A 17355-nucleotide genomic window follows, 5' to 3' on the forward strand; every position below is an offset into this window, starting at 1 on the left:
AATCAACATTTTACTCATCATTCAAGCTGAAACGTTTTAGGTGTACATGATGAGTTGAACGCCAGTGGTTCTAATGCTGGAATTCAATCTAACCCGCTGTAGTAATGTTTACAGTGACGTTATTAAAAAATAATCATTCCTGCACACATACACACTACACTTCTTTGAAGTAGGTTTTTATAGCTCTTATGAAAACATAGTTAATAAACAGTACACACGTTTTGTGTACTGTGGAAGGACCACCAGAGGGCAGGCTGGGCTCACGGATAGTAGCCCAACAAGGCATGGGAGACAAGGTAACCAGAGGGCAGGCTGGGCTCACGGATAGTAGCCCAACAAGGCATGGGAGACAAGGTAACCAGAGGGCAGGCTGGGCTCACGGATAGTAGCCCAACAAGGCATGGGAGACAAGGTAACCAGAGGGCAGGCTGGGCTCCGGATAGTAGCCCAACAAGGCATGGGAGACAAGGTAACCAGAGGGCAGGCTGGGCTCACGGATAGTAGCCCAACAAGGCATGGGAGACAAGGTAACCAGAGGGCAGGCTGGGCTCATGGATAGTAGCCCAACAAGGCATGGGAGACAAGGTAACCAGAGGGCAGGCTGGGCTCATGGATAGTAGCCCAACAAGGCATGGGAGACAAGGTAACCAGAGGGCAGGCTGGGCTCACGGATAGTAGCCCAACAAGGCATGGGAGACAAGGTAACCAGAGGGCAGGCTGGGCTCATGGATAGTAGCCCAACAAGGCATGGGAGACAAGGTAACCAGAGGACAGGCTGGGCTCATGGATAGTAGCCCAACAAGGCATGGGAGACAAGGTAACCAGAGGGCAGGCTGAGCTCATGGATAGTAGCCCAACAAGGCATGGGAGACAAGGTAACCAGAGGGCAGGCTGAGCTCATGGATAGTAGCCCAACAAGGCATGGGAGACAAGGTAACCAGAGGACAGGCTGGGCTCATGGATAGTAGCCCAACAAGGCATGGGAGACAAGGTAACCAGAGGGCAGGCTGAGCTCATGGATAGTAGCCCAACAAGGCATGGGAGACAAGGTAACCAGAGGGCAGGCTGGGCTCATGGATAGTAGCCCAACAAGGCATGGGCGACAAGGTAACCAGAGGCAATTAAGCACAGCTGACGGTACTAATGACATACTCTCCTTCCCCTATAAGAGAGAGAATGGAACCAGCAGAGAGAGGGGGGAAAACTATCTCTGGAACATGGCCACCGAGACAGAGGAGCTATCCAGGAAGAACCACTAAAACGGTGACAATCCTGTGACTTTTGTTGTAGTTTAAAGATAATCCTATTGTGTTCCTGTTTCATCTGGAGAAGAAGATGTTTGTTTTTCCTTGGAAGATTTTCATTGATTATGTTGGAGTGTTTGTGTTGACCAAATACCCTCAATAGAGAACTGTGTTCAATCAAGAAAACCTACTCCTGACTCGTTTATTCCACCTTTCCGCTTTAGAGTGACGCCCAATTACTTGGTCCGCTCTCAGTACGTTAAATGCATAATTTAGCTTGAATGCAAGAAGTGCTAGAATGTATTCTTAAAATAAATAGTTTGTTCTTTTTGCTTTTTGAGGTTCAGATTTTTTGGGTTCTGCATAAGCAGAAAAGAATCCCATACCTACTGTAAAATGTTTTGTTGGACCTTTGTTATCCTCTATGGCAGTGGTTCCCAAACCTTTCATAGTCCCGTGCCCCTCAAACATTCAACCTCCAGTTACATCCCCCCTCAAGCACCAGAGTCAGCATACCCTCAAATGTTGTTTTTTGCCATGATTGTAATCCTGCCCCCCCCCCCCCCCCACACACACACACACTATAAGATACACTCATTCTTATGTTTAATAAATGTATCTTATAGTGTGTGTGGCAGGGTTACAAAGTCTGTCTTAAATCCATTTCCACACACAGTTTTTGCGTGTATTTAGTTTTCATGCTAGTGAGGACCGAGAATCCACTCTCACATAGATACGTGGTTGCAAAGGGCATCAGTATCTTAACGGCGAGATGCAAATGAATTACTTAAAAATCATACAATGTGATTTTCTGGATTTTTGTTTTAGATTCCGTCTCACAGTTGAAGTGTACCTATGATAAAAATTACAGACCACTACATGCTTTGTAAGTTGGAAACCTGCAAAATCAGCAGTGTATCAAATACTTGTTCTCCCCAATGTATGTCTATGTCCTGGGAAATGTACTTGTTACTTACAACCTCATGCTAATCCCATTAGCGCACGTTAGCTCAACCGTCCCGTGTGGGGTCACCAATCCCATAGAGCAGGTATTCCCAAACTGCGGTAATCCAAATAAAATGTGATTCACATTTAAGGTGCTATTTTGCTTCAACTGTTCCTGAGGCCCTGGTTAAGGTCAACGGCATCATGAACTTTAGCCAGTACCAGGACATTTTATACAAAAACCTGGTTGCCTCTGCCAGGAGGCTAAAACTTAGATGCAAGTGGATCCCAGCAAGACAATAACCCAAAGCAGAAATCAAAATCCACAAAGAAATGGTTCATTGACGATAAAATAAAACAATTGAAATGGCCATCTCAGTCTCCGGACTTTAACCTCATTGAAAACCTGTCGTTTGAAATGAAGAGGGCAGTCCATAAGCGCAGGTGAAGGATATCAAGGATCTGAAAATATTTTGTATGGAGGAATGGTCTAAGACCTATCCCAATGTGTTCTCCAATCTCAATTTTTTGGGGAAAAAGACTAAATTATCCTCGCATGGTGAGGTATTGAAAACAGAGGCGCCAATACATTTTTGCTCTGACCTTTTTCTGCACATGAGCAGAAGCTTTGGGATCTGTAATCCGGAGAAGAAAAGGTCTGAGAAAAGTCTGATCCATAGCCACCTGTAAACAACATCTCTTTCTCTGGGCAATTGTATTGAATAGTATAAAATAATAGCATTTTCAACTTTTTTGAGCATACAATGTAGCTCAGTATTTGTATTATTTATTTTAAACAATGTTTTTTACTCATCTTTATCAAGGCTGCCAATAATTTGAGTTTGGACCTCTATATAAACTGATGCATGTTTACTATTTGAAAGTGATATAATCATAAAATACAAGTACATTTCTTTGCTTTTAGTTTGAAAACCGTGAACTGACAATATAAAATGTACTTCATTTTGGTAAGGGAGGCCTAACCAAAAACATTCTCTGATTAAACCACAGATACCACATATGACATTGCACCTGAATTGAGACATACTGTAAATGCATTCAGAAATTATCACAAAAGTAAAAGATTACCGATTCCCACATCTCATCTCTGGCCTTGTTGCAGTCTCCAGTTCCTGGAAGATCCACCAGCACAATGTGTTCCAGAAGATCCTTGGAGTTTGGCATCTTGATGGTCACATACTTCACAAGTGGCCAGTAGTGTATCTGAGATGATTTAGATTGTTTCCCATGTATCTTTCTTTTGCTTCGTATGTAGCAGGCGATCTCTGTAGAGAACTTAGTGGCCTGTCAAATAATGTAATATTATTCTTTAGTCACACTCTGCCACTTTACAACTTTCTGGTATATTTAAACATTGATGGCTATTATGCATTTCATGTTGTATGTCATGCTGTATTGAAGTTCAGGAGTTCAAATGGGAATCATTTGGACTCAAATTGGATATCAGACAGCAAAAAAGACCCTTATAAAAGAGGCTTAAAATGACTTACTGTGTCAAATGACAGGATTTTCCTAGTTGATGAGAGAAACTCTGGGATGTCGCTGAATGTCTGACTCCAGTGACTTCAGTTCATCAAAGCTTTTCCCGACTGCATCTTCTCCGTACAATGCCTGGATTTTACTGTTCGCCATATTCACCATCCTTTTATCTTTCTCCTCACCATCCATTTCTTTGATATTCAAAAGTGATTTCAGCTCCTTCTCCCATTCCTAAAAAAAAGTCAAACATTATTTTACTGAATATATTATATATTTATATGATGGATCAAAAGTTTAATTACCAAAATATTATAATTCATAAATTATAACTACTTTGTTGAGGTAAATGTACTTGATACAACTGTGATGTGTTGTTGTCTCACCTACAGTGGGGCATAAAAGTATTTAGTCAGCCACCAATTGTGCAAGTTCTCCCACTTAAACAGATGAGAGAGGCCTGTAATTTTCATCATAGGTACACTTCAACTATGACAGACAAAATGAGAGAAAAAAAAATCCAGAAAATCACATTGTAGGATTTTTAATGAATTTATTGCAAATCATGGTGGAAAATAAGCATTTGGTCACCTACAAACAAGCAAGATTTCTGTCTCTCAGACCTTTAAGAGGCTCCTCTGTCTTCCACTCGTTACCTGTATTAATGGCACCTGTTTGAACTTGTTATCAGTGTAAAAGACACCTGTCCACAACCTCAAACAGTCACACTCAAAACTCCACTATGGCCAAGACCAAAGAGCTGTCAAAGGACACCAGAAACAAAATTGTAGACCTGCACCAGGCTGGGAAGACTGAATCTGCAATAGGTAAGCAGCTTGGTTTGAAGAAATCAACTGTGGGAGCAATTATTAGGAAATGGAAGACATAAAAGACCACTGATAATCTCCCTTGATCTGGGGCTCCACGCAAGATCTCACCCCGTGGGGTCAAAATGATCACAAGAACGGTGAGCAAAAATCCCAGAACCACACGGGGGGACCTAGTGAATGACCTGCAGAGAGCTGGGTCCAAAGTAACAAAGCCTACCATCAGTAACACACTACGCCGCCAGGGACTCAAATCCTGCAGTGCCAGACGTGTCCCCCTGCTTAAGCCAGTACATGTCCAGGCCCGTCTGAAGTTTGCTAGAGAGCATTTGGATGATCCAGAAGAAGATTGGGAGAATGTCATTTGGTCAGATGAAACCAAAATATAACTTTTTGGTAAAAACTCAACTCGTCGAGTTTGGAGGACAAAGAATGCTGAGTTGCATCCAAAGAACACCATACCTACTGTGAAGCATGGGGGTGGAAACATCATGCTTTGGGGCTGTTTTTCTGCAAAGGGACCAGGACGATTGATCCGTGTAAAGGGAAGAATGAATGGGTCCATGTATCGTGCAATTTTGAGTGAAAACCTCCTTCCATCAGCAAGGGCATTGAAGATGAAACGTGGCTGGGTCTTTCAGCATGACAATGATCCCAAAGGAGTGGCTTCGTAAGAAGCATTTCAAGGTCCTGGAGTGGCCTAGCCAGTCTCCAGATCTCAACCCCATAGAACATCTTTGGAGGAAGTTGAAAGTCTGTGTTGCCCAGCAACAGCCCCAAAACATCACTGCTCTAGAGGAGATCTGCATGGAGGAATGGGCCAAAATACCTTGTGAAGACTTACAGAAAACGTTTGACCTCTGTCATTGCCAACAAAGGGTATATAACAAAGTATTGAGATAAACTTTTGTTATTGACCAAATACTTATTTTCCAAATAAATTCATAAAAAATCCTACAATGTGATTTTCTGGATTTTTTTTCTCTCATTTTGTCTGTCATAGTTGAAGTGTACCTATGATGAAAATTACAGGCCTCTCTCCTCTTTTTAAGTGGGAGAACTTGCACAATTGGTGGCTGACTAAATAATTTTGCCCCACTGTAGCTATTTTAAGATAAATGCATTAATTGTAAGTTTCTCTGTATAATATTGTTTGGGAAACCCTGTGCTAAAATACAAAAAAAGTAAATGTGATTATATTTGCATGGTGTCAGGCCAAAACGTGGTGCCTAGATGACTTACAGATTGCACCCTTAAAATGAAAAAGAATCTATATTCTAATGAAATTCACACTTGGGGTTTATCAACATTGCTAAAATCACCTCTTTAGAAATGAAGTCAATCTCTGCCACGTAGTTGGAGTCAGTCATATTGGCCTCCACCTGGATGATGACTGATGTGCAGGCGCCAACAGTCCCTGAGGGCAGCAAGGTCTTCACCCCCAAAATGGCATTCATCAGTGAGCTCTTACCAGCTCCTGACCTCCCAAATACACCAACAACAACTTTGTCGTCAATGATAGCCTCCAAAGCCGAGATTTTGTTCCTGTAAAGAGTGAAGCACAGAAAAGCAATGTCACACTAAAAATGCAATTAATTGACTTGAGGTCTATCTATACATAAACAGTAGAAAGCAGAGGGGTGTACTACGAAGTGAGATAGAGGAGTTTGCAAGCTAACTTTTGTCAACTCTGAATTCAAATTGGGATAACCGTTGATACTGTGGCTCACCTTTTAGCCAGGTATGTTTCTATGACAACGAATACTAAAGTTCTTACTCTACCTGCTTCAGGGCAGGCTAATTCCAATTTTCAGGAAGGTGGGCGTTTGATGCTAGTTCCCACTTCACAGGAGGGACGCTTCAAAATACATTTTTAAAATACATGCAAGTGATCTGTAAATTTGATTAAAGGTGTTAAATTACGAGCCTAGATTACCAAAAGAAACAACTAAGCTTCAGCTGAAGTCGGAAGTTTACATACACTTAGGTTGGAGTCATTGGGGCGGCAGGTAGCCTAGTGGTTAGAGCTTTGGACTAGTACCCGAAAGCCTGCAAGATCAACTCCCTGAGTTGACAAGGTAAAAAGCTGTCTTTCTGCCCCTGAACAAGACATTTAACCCACTGTTTCTAGGTCATCATTGAAAACAAAAATTGGTTCTTAACTGACTAGTTAAGTGAAGGACTTTTTTTAAACTGGTTTTTCTACAGACTAGGAATGCCTTGAAGATCACAATGGACCGGTTGGTGACCACTGCTGTAAACCATAGGTTGGGATTATGGTTCAGGAACTTGTTTGGTTAGCTAGCGAAACAAAGGTGACAAAAGAGAGCCATTCACAAAGAGACCTGTTCACATGTGAATTCTTAAAGAGATGGGTGTAGCTAAGGCTAAAGAGAATGTGAACAATGCTGAATGGCTTTCCAATAGGTGTTCAGTGTTCCTGAGTAGTCCAGTGTCAGTCCTGACTTGATGTACCAACTTTTTGAAGAATACAAGTACACTTACCTTAAATAACCAATGAAATCCATGTTTGCATATGGAGGTGACACCTTGTCTAGTCTGCTAAGGACTTTTCCAATGCCCTCTTTGGCCACTTTTATGACATCCATCTCTACACACACACACACACACACACACACACACACACACACACACACACACACACACACACACACACACACACACACACACACACACACACACACACACACACACACACACACATACAATGAGTTTACAATGTAATATTACGCTGTGGTATAATTTTTAACATCAGGTTTACTGCTTGTTTCTTAAAGTAGCTATTAAAACGAATATATCTTACCGAGGGTAGGTGTTGCTGCAGTTCCCTTTGCTATGGCACAAAGGCGTTTATTACCTTTACCTTCCCTGCCCTGATCATTTGAAGTAGAGGGGTCATTAGACCCTCTTTTGTGGCCTGAGAGAGAATCACAATCACTCAATGTTCAAGAAGATACATCATCTGTCCAAGAAAGTCAGTATTTCCTTTATGGTAGGCTGTACAACATTTATCTCAATATAATATACATTGGACATCAAGAAGTTATTATAGACATATTAATCCTCAACTGAAATAATGTGCATCTTAGACTTTCATGTACCTTGGGTAGGCATGATTTGACACCGTCCGGGGCTTCACTGATTATGGTGATGAAAACAGAGATAATACGTTTTCTGTGGGATTAGAATTCATCACAGGAAAGAGTCATTATCTGATTTCAGTGGAGGGGTCCTTAGAGGAGGACCATGCTACTCAGTGAATTTATTATCACAGGAAAGAGTCATTATCTGATTTCAGTGGAGGGGTCCTTAGAGGAGGACCATGCTACTCAGTGAATTTATTATCACAGGAAAGAGTCATTATCTGATTTCAGTGGAGGGGTCCTTAGAGGAGGACCATGCTACTCAGTGAATGTATTATCACAGGAAAGAGTCATTATCTGATTTCAGTGGAGGGGTCCTTAGAGGAGGACCATGCTACTCAGTGAATTTATTATCACAGGAAAGAGTCATTATCTGATTTCAGTGGAGGGTCCTTAGATGAGGACTATGCTACTCAGTGAATTTATTATCACAGGAAAGAGTCATTATCTGATTTCAGTGGAGGGGTCCTTAGAGGAGGACCATGCTACTCAGTGAATTGTTTTTAAGGAAAGAGTCATTATCTGATTTCAGTGGAGGGGTCCTTAGAGGAGGACCATGCTACTCAGTGAATTGTTTTTAAGGAAAGAGTCATTATCTGATTTCAGTGGAGGGTCCTTAGAGGAGGACCATGCTACTCAGTGAATTTATTATCACAGGAAAGAGTCATTATCTGATTTCAGTGGAGGGGTCCTTAGAGGAGGACCATGCTACTCAGTGAATTGTTTTTAAGGAAAGAGTCATTATCTGATTTCAGTGGAGGGGTCCTTAGAGGAGGACCATGCTACTCAGTGAATTGTTTTTAAGGAAAGAGTCATTATCTGATTTCAGTGGAGGGTCCTTAGAGGAGGACCATGCTACTCAGTGAATTTATTATCACAGGAAAGAGTCATTATCTGATTTCAGTGGAGGGGTCCTTAGAGGAGGACCATGCTACTCAGTGAATTTATTATCACAGGAAAGAGTCATTATCTGATTTCAGTGGAGGTGTCCTTAGAGGAGGACCATGCTACTCAGTGAATTTATTATCACAGGAAAGAGTCATTATCTGATTTCAGTGGAGGGTCCTTAGAGGAGGACCATGCTACTCAGTGAATTTATTATCACAGGAAAGAGTCATTATCTGATTTCAGTGGAGGGGTCCTTAGAGGAGGACCATGCTACTCAGTGAATTTATTATCACAGGAAAGAGTCATTATCTGATTTCAGTGGAGGGGTCCTTAGAGGAGGACCATGCTACTCAGTGAATTGCTTTTAATTTACGAACACCCTACACTTGGTTGTTATGACAGGTGTTGGTAAACATCTGCTATAAAATTGAATTAAATTGTTGCCAGTAACAGAGTTACAGTCACAAGCCCTTTTCATGACATGAAAACACCCTAGCAGCTCTACAAGGGTGAGTAAAATGTTCAGAGTGCAGTGTTCTCCTATTTGTGTCTATAAGCAACTAGCAAGTTAGCCAACTTTAGCCAGATAGCTTGTGTGCTTGACTGCTGTTGTGAGGTCAGAACGCTCGGATCAACTCAGAGAGCATAATGCTCTGAATTTATAAACAGACAATCTGACCATGCTCTAAATGTAGAAACACCCAGAGCACACTCTGAGCACAATCTGACAATATAGAGTGAATTTACGAATGCAACCAAAGTTGCAAATCTCTTACATTACTCACTTTTGCTTATCTAATTTGCAGGAATTTTAGCATTTAATTATCACCTTATAAGATATGAATCAAAATCTGGATCAATTTAGCCCAAGCTTAACCCTAATCAAACATAATTCAATTAATGTTGCTACTTACATATAAAACAAAAATATATTTTTATACTCACACAACATGAAGTTGCAAATCTCTTAAAAATGACTGATTTGTTTCCTTACTCTTATAGCAGTCCTAACCTATTACATGAGGAAATTGACTGGTTTGTTTCCTTACTCTTATAGCAGTCCTAACCTATTACATGAGGAAATTGACTGGTTTGTTTCCTTACTCTTATAGCAGTCCTAACCTATTACATGAGGAAATTGACTGGTTTGTTTCCTTACTCTTATAGCAGTCCTAACCTATTACATGAGGAAATTGACTGGTTTGTTTCCTTACTCTTATAGCAGTCCTAACCTATTACATGAGGAAATTGACTGGTTTGTTTCCTTACTCTTATAGCAGTCCTAACCTATTACATGAGGACATTGACTGGTTTGTTTCCTTACTCTTATAGCAGTCCTAACCTATTACATGAGGACATTGACTGGTTTGTTTCCTTACTCTTATAGCAGTCCTAACCTATTACATGAGGAAATTGAAGTTATTACATGTCTTTCCTTTAAATGAGTCCACACTGAAACGTTTAAACAAAAATATGCTGATACTTACCACATAAAGGCAATGTTCAGCAAATATATATTCTGTGCTACTGACACGCTCTCTACAGCAAGGAAACACACTGAACAGCAGATGTATGTGGCGTTGCATGAAGGAGTACTGCAGTGTAGGTGGGGCTGTTCTTTGTCATGTTCTGACAGGTTCAAGTTTATTGGCGTGGGTTTTGCCCTGGAGGCATACAGTGGCAAGAAAAAGTATGTGAACCCTTTGGAATTACTTGGATTTCTGCATAAATTGGTCACACATTTTGATCTGACCTTCATCTAGGTCACAACAATAGACACACAGAGTTAGCTTTTTTTCTCTATGGAATACATCATTTAAACAATCAGTGTAGGTTGGAAAAAGTATGTGAACCCCTAGGCTAATGACTACTCCAAAGGATAATTAGAGTCAGGAGTCCGATAATCTGGAGTCCAATCAATGAGATGTGATTGGAAATGTTGGTTAGAATTGCCCTGCCCTATACAAAACACTCACAAAATGTGAGTTTGCTAATCACAAAATCATTCCCTGATGTGAACCATGCCTCGAACAAAAGAGATATCAGAAGACTTAAGATTAAGAATTGTTGAATTGCAGAAAGCTGGAAAGGGTTACAAAAGTATCTCTAAAATACTTGATGTTCCTCAGGCCACGGTGTGACAAATTGTCTATAAATGGAGAAAGTTCAGCACTGTTGCTACTCTCCCTAGGACTGGCCATCCTGCAAAGATGACTGCAAGAGCACAGCGCAGAATGCTCAGTCTTTTTTTAACTAGCCAAGTCAGTTAAGAACAAATTATTATTTACAATGACAGCCTAGGAACAGTGGGTTATCTGCCTTGTTCAGGGGCAGAATGACAGCTGTTTACCCTGTCAGCTCAGGGATTCGATCTAGCAAACTTTCAGTTACTGGCCCAACACTCTAACCACTAGGCTACCTGCTGTCCCTGTCAATGAGGTTAAGAAGAATACTTGAGTGTCAGCTAAAGACTTACAGAAATCTCTGGAACATGCTAACATCTGTCATGACGTGGCCTTCTTTGGGTATAGCGAGTACCATCCCCCTTTTTCTCACCACCACTCTCTTCCCTCTACACACAGGTTCTGTTATCTCAGGTCGTAAATTCCAGGAGGAGACTCTCCTCATGGCCAGGCAGTATAGAGAGAGGGAGTTTCACAGTTGAACAAAGGAACTTCTTCTACATCACAGAACTTGAGAACTGAACAATATCCATGTTTTGGAGAATGTGTAAACGGTCGATGGAGAAGCCAGCTACGACACGGTCCAATTTGTTTTATGATTGTGACCTCAGGAAGGACAATACGGCCACATTACCAACAGAATAAGAGCAAATCTTCGATACTAATTGCTTGTCTACAGCTAGGAATTATGTCGACCTGAGATGCGAGGACCAACAACCGCCGAAACATCTATTCTATACGAATATTTCTGAATGGGAAGTATCCGTTCTAACCACGAAAAACATCTTGGAAGCAGATGGAGAGATGAGCGGATGAACTTTCCAACAGAAAGATGGATGATTCCAACAGAGATCTCTGACGACACACTGAGCGTAAATATATATATTGATTGCAATGATTCCCGAATGAGTGAGCGTTCATGTGCAAAGGATTAGAATTTCAATTAATAATTATCAAGTGTGTAGTGACTCTTGTAATTCCCGCCCTTCTCAGTCCACACCCACTTCCCTTTGTCCACCAAGCCGCCATATCGGCTTATTCCACTAGGGAACCTCCCCTATCATTTCTTTGTAACCATATCTACTGTTTGTTTGTTTATGCATTTCTGTGATTATTTAGTTAGTTAGTAAATAAATTATTAAGACAATTGATGTATGGATGATTCATAGTAAAGAAGGGTTTGTGCAGATAACCAACCATTTACGATGTTTGGAATGAGACTAACGTAAGGTAAAGAATCATTCATTAATTAGAAGACTAATTCATCAGATATTAAAATATCTGAAGAGTTATATTAGGAAAATGATTACTTTGTAATCTGAAGATTTCCCTTGGTGCCCCGACTTCCTAGTTAATTACATTTATCTGATTAGTTTAATCACGTAATAATAATGACAGAGAATTGATTTGAGAAAATAACAGTCTTCAATTTAATGATGCCAAAGACACGACACATTTCTGTTGACGAGTCTGGGAAACACTAAATATGTATGGTGTTCATGGGAGGACACCACAGAAGAAACCACTGCTGTCCAGAAAAACATTGCTGCATGTCTGAAGTTTGCAAAAGAGCACGTGGATATTCCACAGTGCTACTGGCAACATATTCTGTGGACAGATTAAACTAAAGTTGAGTTGTTTGGAAGGAACACACAACACCATGTGTGGAGAAAAAAAGGCACAGCACACCAACATCAAAACCTCATCCCAACTATAAAGTATGGTGGAGGGAGAATCATGGTTTGGGTCTGCTATGCTGCCTCAGGGCCTGGACAGCTTGCTATTGTTGACTGAAAAATGAATTCCCAAGTTGATCAAGACATTTTGCAGGAGAATGTAAGGCCATCTGTCCGCCCATATTGAAGCTCAACAGAAGTTGGGCGACGCAACAGGAAAACAACCCAAAACACAGAAGTAAATCAACTACAGAATGGCTTCAACAGAAGAAAATAAGCCTTCTGGGGTGGCCCAGTCAGTCTTGACCTCAACCTGATTGAGATGCAGTGGCATGACCTCAAGAGAACAGTTCACACCAGATTTCCCAAGAATATTGCTGAATTGAAACAGTTTTGTAAAGAGGAATGGTCCAAAATTCCTCCTGACCATTGTGCAGGTCTGATCCGCAACCACAGAAAACTTTTGGTTATTCTTTTATTAAATCCAAGGGTTCACATACTTTTCGCACTGTGCACTGTGAATGTTTACACGGTGTGTTCAATAAAGACATGAAAATGTATAATTGTTTGTGTTATCAGTTTAATTAAGCAGAATGTGTTTGTCTATTGTTGTGACTTAGACAGAGGTCAGATCAAAATGTATGACCAATTTAAGCAGAAATCCAGGTAATTCCAAATGGTTCACATACCTTATCTTTTTCACTTCATTTCATTACAGTCCCAACGGTGTGATTTGTTTGATCGTAGCTAGCTACATAGCTAGCTACATAGCCGTCTTTGTTTCAAAGATAATTGTGTAGTCTAGAGCGATTTTCTAGGTTAGCTAGCCAGCTATTGTCGTTCTCCTACGCAACGTAACGTAACCAACACTGCTAGCTAGCCAGCTAGCTCCCGATAAGCAGCATTGTAGAAACTTCACACTCAACGGTACGACTTGATTAGGGTAGTGTCAACAACGCAGCTAGCCTACCCCAGCAGTACTCTATCATTTTAATCATTTTAGTCAATTAGATTCTTGCTACGTAAGCTTAACTTTCTGAACATTCGAGACGTGTAGTCCACTTGTCATTCCAATCTCCTCTGCATTAGCGTAGCCTCTTCTCTAGCCTGTCAACTATGTGTCTGTCTATCCCTGTTCTCTCCTCTCTGCACAGACCATACAAACGCTCCACACCGCATGGCCGCAGCCACCCTAATCTGGTGGTCCCAGCGCACGACCCACGTGGAGTTCCAGGTCTCCGGTAGCCTCTGGAACTGCCGATCTGCGGCCAACAAGGCAGAGTTCATCTCAGCCTATGTCTCCCTCCAGTCCCTCGACTTCTTGGCTCTGACGGAAACATGGATCACCACAGACAACACCGCTACTCCTACTGCTCTCTCTTCGTCCGCCCACGTGCTCTCGCACACCCCGAGAGCTTCTGGTCAGCGGGGTGGTGGCACCGGGATCCTCATCTCTCCCAAGTGGTCATTCTCTCTTTCTCCCCTTACCCATCTGTCTATCGCCTCCTTTGAATTCCATGCTGTCACAGTTACCAGCCCTTTCAAGCTTAACATCCTTATCATTTATCGCCCTCCAGGTTCCTCGGAGAGTTCATCAATGAGCTTGATGCCTTGATAAGCTCCTTTCCTGAGGACGGCTCACCTCTCACAGTTCTGGGCGACTTTAACCTCCCCACGTCTACCTTTGACTCATTCCTCTCTGCCTCCTTCTTTCCCTCCTCTCCTCTTTTGACCTCACCCTCTCACCTTCCCCCCTACTCACAAGGCAGGCAATACGCTCGACCTCATCTTTACTAGATGCTGTTCCTCCACTAACCTCATTGCAACTCCCCTCCAAGTCTCCGACCACTACCTTGTATCCTTTTCCCTCTCGCTCTCATCCAACACTTCCCACACTGCCCCTACTCGGATGGTATCGCGCCGTCCCAACCTTCGCTCTCTCTCCCCCGCTACTCTCTCCTCTTCCATCCTATCATCTCTTCCCTCTGCTCAAACCTTCTCCAACCTATCTCCTGATTCTGCCTCCTCAACCCTCCTCTCCTCCCTTTCTGCATCCTTTGACTCTCTATGTCCCCTATCCTCCAGGCCGGCTCGGTCCTCCCCTCCCGCTCCGTGGCTCGACGACTCATTGCGAGCTCACAGAACAGGGCTCCGGGCAGCCGAGCGGAAATGGAGGAAAACTCGCCTCCCTGCAGACCTGGCATCCTTTCACTCCCTCCTCTCTACATTTTCCTCCTCTGTCTCTGCTGCTAAAGCCACTTTCTACCACTCTAAATTCCAAGCATATATTGTTCTGACTACACCGTTTCCATAGAGGCTTGCTATTCCATATGTAGAGTAAGGCAACATTTCAGAGAAATGGTCCATCACAACTGGACCATCACAAGGTTAAAGTTGGCCCTCTATGATAAGTATTTCCCTTCTATCTCTGTGGTGGCTGGACCTGTGTGGAATACAGTACCACCAGAGAACAGAGTAGCCCGTCAGAAACATACAATCTGACTATTAATAACATGACTCTGCACCCTTCTGGTTCAACACATTTGTACAAACTGAATGGTGTTAAATGTCAACATTTCAACATTAAAATAGTCATTTATAATCACTACATTAATAGAAGTAAATGAGAGAAATTAGGAAATGCACCACCCTATTATAGAGAAAGAATGTAATTACAAAGACAAAAGACATTTAAAAATGAACATTGTTACAAATGACTGTAAACACTAGGACACACTACTACCTGAAGGAACCTGATGTGTTTGTGGTAACATTCCACTCCTTGCCACTCCTTGGTGCATTTATCAAGAAGGCACGCCAGCGCCTGTCCTTTCTCAGGCGGCTGAAAAGACTTGCCACCAGTTTCTACAGATGTACCATTGAGCTGCATACTGACTGGCTGTATCACCGCCTGGTACGGCAGCTGCACCGCCCTCCACCACAAGGCTCTACAGACGGTGGTGAAGTCTGCACCGTTCATCACTGGGGTTGAGCTCTGAAGCATTAAAACTGCTGAACAGCTTATCAATGACTGTCTACCTGCAATCACTGGCTGTCTACACACAGCACTCCACACATTCCCAACCACACAGACTCACGCACACCCACACTCATTAATTTACACACACACACACACACTCACAGTGTATCCGGTGCACATGACAAATAAACTTATTTTTGATTTTGATTGATTCTTGTCATCCCAGAGTGTCTGGCATGACAAGAAGTGTCAAGTAGTGGAATGTTAGCACAAGCACAAGACCATAACATCTTTAACTTTAAATCATCATAGACTTGCTGTCGGTCATATCTCCCAACACTCCAATGCAGATTAGGAGCCTAGTGACTGTAGTATTCTGACATCCTGCTCTGGAAGAGGGACCGCTTGCTGCCCTTTGTCCAGCGGTCGAGGACCAACCCAGGTCATCACATTCATCAGTGGGAAGCTGCTGCCATTGGTAGAAGAATGGGATTAGAAATGTTACTGTAAATGTACATACTTCCCATCAAAATACATAAGAATACACACTATGAGAATACACACTATGAGAATACACACTGAATACACACACAAAAATACACACTATGGGAATACACACTCTGAATACACACATATGAATACACGCTCTGTCCACAAAACTGCACTGGACAACTGTTCTGCCTGCGGCTATGGAATCCTGACCTGTGCACCGGACGTACAACCTGTCCCAGACATATTATTTGACCCTGCTGGTCATTTATGAACATTTTAACATCTTGGCCATGTTCTGTTATAATCTCCACCCGGCACAGCCAGAAGAGGACTGGCCACCCCACATAGCCTGGTTCCTCTCTAGGTTTTCTCCTTTCTAGGGAGTTTTTCCTAGCCAACGTGCTTCAACACCTGCATTGCTTGCTGTTTGGGGTTTTAGGCTGGGTTTCTGTACAGCACTTTGAGATATCAGCTGATGTACGAAGGGCTATATAAATACATTTGATTTGATTTGACTCTTCAAAAATACCTTCCAATATTATAGCAGGAATTATCTGGAAACTGATCTTTAAATATACTGTATGATGTCTGTAAGAGGGCAGTGATTATTTATGCAACAAAATAATGGGGGGAATGCAATGCATACAATGCTGCAATATCGACAACACGATAAAATGAGTTGAATATCTGATGGACAGACAAATAGTTCATGTCTGTACAAGCCCTAAGTGAGGGCCGTCTATTTGAAATATGATGGTTTTGGGAAACTTTGCAAGTTACAGGGGCCGTTCTAATGTCCCTCCATGTTTCAGCTACTCATAGTGGGAGAGCAATAATAAAATATATTACATTTATCAGACACTTTTATGCAAAGGGTCTATATACACTGCTCAAAAAAAGAAAGGGAACACTTAAACAACACAATGTAACTCCAAGTCAATCACACTTCTGTGAAATCAAACTGTCCACTTAGGAAGCAACACTGATTGACAATAAATTTCACATGCTGTTGTGCAAATGGAATAGACAACAGGTGGAAATTATAGGCATTTAGCAAGACACCCCCAATAAAGGAGTGGTTCTGCAGGTGGTGACCACAGACCACTTCTCAGTTCCTATGCTTCCTGGCTGATGTTTTGGTCACTTTTGAATGCTGGCGGTGGCTTTCACTCTAGTGGTAGCATGAGACGGAGTCTACAACCCACACAAGTGGCTCAGGTAGTGCAGCTCATCCAGGATGGCACATCAATGGGAGCTGTGGCAAGAAGGTTTGCTGTGTCTGTCCGCGTAGTGTCCAGAGCATGGAGGCGCTACCAGGAGAGAGGCCAGTACATCAGGAGACGTGGAGGAGGCCGTAGGAGGGCAACAACCCAGCAGTAGGACCGCTACCTCCGCCTTTGTGCAAGGAGGAGCAGGAGGAGCACTGCCAGTGCCCTGCAAAATGACCTCCAGCAGGCCA

The 17355-nt window shown here is 42.3% G+C and overlaps 1 pseudogene; it reads right to left on the reverse strand.

The window, feature by feature from the left end:
• Positions 1–10161, reverse strand: part of LOC115116905 (nuclear GTPase SLIP-GC-like) — a 54642-nt pseudogene extending 44481 nt beyond the window's left edge.
• Between the last annotated feature and the right edge of the window lie 7194 nt (positions 10162–17355).

This window comes from Oncorhynchus nerka, linkage group LG26 (assembly GCF_034236695.1).
Source record: "Oncorhynchus nerka isolate Pitt River linkage group LG26, Oner_Uvic_2.0, whole genome shotgun sequence".
Lineage (NCBI taxonomy): Eukaryota > Metazoa > Chordata > Actinopteri > Salmoniformes > Salmonidae > Oncorhynchus > Oncorhynchus nerka.